Genomic DNA, 3,871 nt, shown 5'->3' with positions numbered 1-3,871 from the left:
TAAATAAAATATCAAAAGGTGCTGTTACGAAATCTGAAGGGGCGTTAGAATTAAATGTGTTTTAATTAACGTGCATAAGTAATAAATAAATTAGTAAAAGGTGTTCTTAGGAATCTGGAGGGACGTTAGAAGTAAATGAGTTTTATTAAATGTGAAATTTTTTGATTTATTAATAATAGAAATAGGAAAACGGTAAAATTAATAGTTTTATATAATGTGAATTTTTTGATTTATTAAATATTTTTAATATAATGGACGGCCAAGATAATTAAAAAATAAATAGAATGGATGAACAAGATTTGTCGGAGGAAGGAAACTCAATCCCCTTTTATAATAGTAGTATATATTTTAATTATATATGAATAATTAAATATCATAATTATATTAATCAATTCAAAGAATAAATTATTTTTATTTATTGATGATATACAAACAACAACATCAAGCTGGCTTTATCCCACTTTGTGGGATTTGCTACATGAATCATTTTTTCTCCATTATGTTCTGTTAAAAGTCAAATTCTCATTTAAATTTAATGAAGAAAGATCATTTCTAAAATTATCCGAGCAAGTCTTTTTAGTTCTCTCTCTATCTTTCTTAACATAATTCAAATCTAATACATCTTTCCTAATCGGGTCATCGAAAGGCTGATGTTTTATATATGTGACGAAACTATCTAAGATGACTCTATGTAATCTTATCTTCCACTAGAGCTACTCCAATCTTTTCACGTATATATTCATTTCGTATCCTGTCTCTAAGAGTAAAGCCACTTATCCATCTAAGCATTCTCATCTCTAGAATACTTAACTATTGATCTTGCCAAGAAGATTTTAAAATACTTTATAGTTGCAAGAAATTATGTGCCACTATGCAAAGTTTGGGCGAAATGAAATAAGGGTATTGGGAACGGCTGAAGTTAAACTCATCAATTATAAATTACATATTTCCGACGGACCAGTTGCCAAAAAATTCCCACTTAGAACTAGCCACGGACTAAAGCTTAAAACCAATAGCAAATCCTGCCAAAAAATATTTAGGTGTAAAGATTGCCAATACAAACTAATAGATTTCACAGATGCTCTGTCAGTTTCCATCGTCATAATGACTTTTGTTTATTGTAGTAATATAAATTATAAAAGGCTAAATTTTTATTTAATTGCTTTCATACTAATACAAATTTACATATATAAAGGTAAGAAAAAAAAGCAATAAAGGAAATATATAAAACAGAATATTATCAATAATGAAAAAATATTATAAGAATAAATACTATATATTCTTACTATAGATAGTTGATACGTCATCATGAAATTATCTTGATCGGGCACGAATCTCGGCGCAAAAATAAAGTTGAAAACTTCATAAATCAAAATTGGAAGCACCTGAACTCTGATTTCAGTGAGCTTGTAGTCAAACTGAGCATCTCGGAAATACGAACCCAACGACATCAAATTCAACTCGATCCGAGCCCAAATGAGCCCAAATCACGCCCTCGAAGCGTTGTTGGAAAGCTCGTACCATAATTTGAGTTATCAAACGGTCTCCGATTTTAACGAGCTTATAGTCGAATCGAGCGGCTCGACGAGACGAATCCAATCGTCTGGACGAAAATTTTCCAGAGGACCAATCGCCATGGACGATAATTTAATTTCGTCTGGAAGAAAATTTTCCAGAGACCAGATCGTCCTGGACGATTATTAATTTCGTCTGTACGAAAATTTTTCAGAGGACCAATCGCCATTGACGATAATCTAATTTCGTCTGGAAGAAAATTTTACAGTGAACCAATCGTCCTGGATGATAATTAATTTCGTCCTGGACGAATAGGACTTAGAAAAAATTTTTCGAGCAAGTTCCTATTCGTTCCATGTGCTCTATAGGAGATAACTGTCTAATCGTCCAGTACGAACAGATATCGTCCCGTACGATCAGTATAAATTTTATATGATCTCCTTATGTGTGTGTGTATGTTTTTATTCACTCAAAATACAATCACTCCCTTTCAATTTGATTTCTAAGAAAAGTGCAAGCTTCAAATTTTACAAAGTATCTCATGTTGAATTTAATTTGAAGTCTTTGTAGTCTGGAGTTCTTTTTTCCTGAAATGTCAGTACACACAAGAGCAAATACAATTCTTCTAAAAAATGTTAGGAGATAACTACACATTTGAACAATAATGTTTGGAATCATCAAAACTTCATAAGTTGCAAAAATGTAAAGCATGCAAATAGCAACTATCTTAACAAGAGCTATAAAAGAAAATAAAATAAAATCTGAGAGCCGGTGATTCCTTGTACTAAGATAAACAAAAATACCTAAGAATATTCTAGGGCTGCAAGAAAACATCACCCAAAAAAGGAAGAAAAAGAGTAAAGCAATGAGCACAAACTTCCTGCAAAAATTGTAATCCACCTTCCAAAAGCTCCAAAAATATGTGGAAAAACTTCCTCTGGTTAATACTACATATTTGGGCACCAAATCTGCACAAAAATGAATCTCCAACAAAAAGAAATGATATGACAGGTGTGCCGCGATAAAATAAGCACGAACTTGCAGATAATACGGGGTAAATTATATAAAGGCAGTAAAACTTCCCTAAATCCACAAGCAATAACCTCATTGTGATTAAGGAAGAAGCCATAGCACTAAGATAATAGATGTGACAGAGTTTTTCCCATAGCAGACATGAAAGAACCAGAGCAGATACGATAGACAATAGCCATAAGATGAAGCAAAAATCTCATTGCGAGTAACATGAAGGAACCAGACATACCAGACACAAACCAAAGCAGAATTAGTTTAGCAAAGATAACACAAAATGGCCAAACAAAAATATCCCCATTAACGCCAGAAAAAGGCCAATCCAAACCACAAACACAACCCATCAAATTGTGATTATACAGGCAAGCATAAAATGAATCCTGAAAAGGAACAACCCCATAGTCCATGTGCAGTAAACCAAAAGGGTAATCACCAGGAACGCTGAACATCCCAACCCTGCTATTTTGAATTGTCATGGAAATGAATCCAGCAAGTAAACAACCAACAATCATGAATAGGAGCAAAAGACAGCTAAAAAACAACACCAAAATAGAACTAAATCCCTCCAGAACTGGTAATCAACAACCAACCAATACCTAATACCATAACTCTAACCCGAAAATAGGATTATCCAAAAAATGAAATAATACCAGCCACAAAAAGCCAACCCACCAATAATTGGGTAATAATCATGACCAGATCAAACAAATAACAGGAGCCAAACCCAAGCAAAGCAAAAAGGAAGCAGTACCAGACGAGAAGAAACAACAAAAAGCCAGACCAAACTAATGCAGCCGAATATAAGGAAAGCCCAGACGGTCTAATCTAGCAGGACCTTTAGCTTCTTTAGGAATATGCTGTTCTCCATACTCCACAAAACTAACTAATTTACAACCCCGTTTAGCAAGAAAGTTGGCGATCGCATTCCTTTCTCTTAAAATATGCAAAATTTTAAAGAAAGTAAGAGAGACAATGTTTAATATCTCTAAGCCTATAAAAGTTATCCGAATTGGCAGAAGATTGACCATTAATGTAATGAATAATGAGCATCGCATCCACTTCCACCCAAAGGTTATTAATACCAAGAGAATTACATAGATGAATCCCATTCAAAAGGCTGTCCAACTCAGCTTGAATAACAGTAATAACATTAGAGGGACCCGCATAGGCTTTAATGACAAAACCCTTAGTATCCCTAATAATGCCACCACACCCCTCTTTAGTAATATTTCTAGCACCATCCGTATTGAGTTTGAAACACCCCACCATAGGTTTAGTCCAATAAATAATTCTATTGTTAGAGATAGTAATAGTAGCAGGGAAATTC

The sequence above is a fragment of the Dendrobium catenatum genome, unplaced genomic scaffold (genome assembly GCF_001605985.2).
Source record: "Dendrobium catenatum unplaced genomic scaffold, ASM160598v2 fragScaff_scaffold_1408, whole genome shotgun sequence".
NCBI classification, from domain to species: Eukaryota; Viridiplantae; Streptophyta; class Magnoliopsida; order Asparagales; family Orchidaceae; genus Dendrobium; species Dendrobium catenatum.
This window is presented reverse-complemented; position numbering follows the sequence as displayed.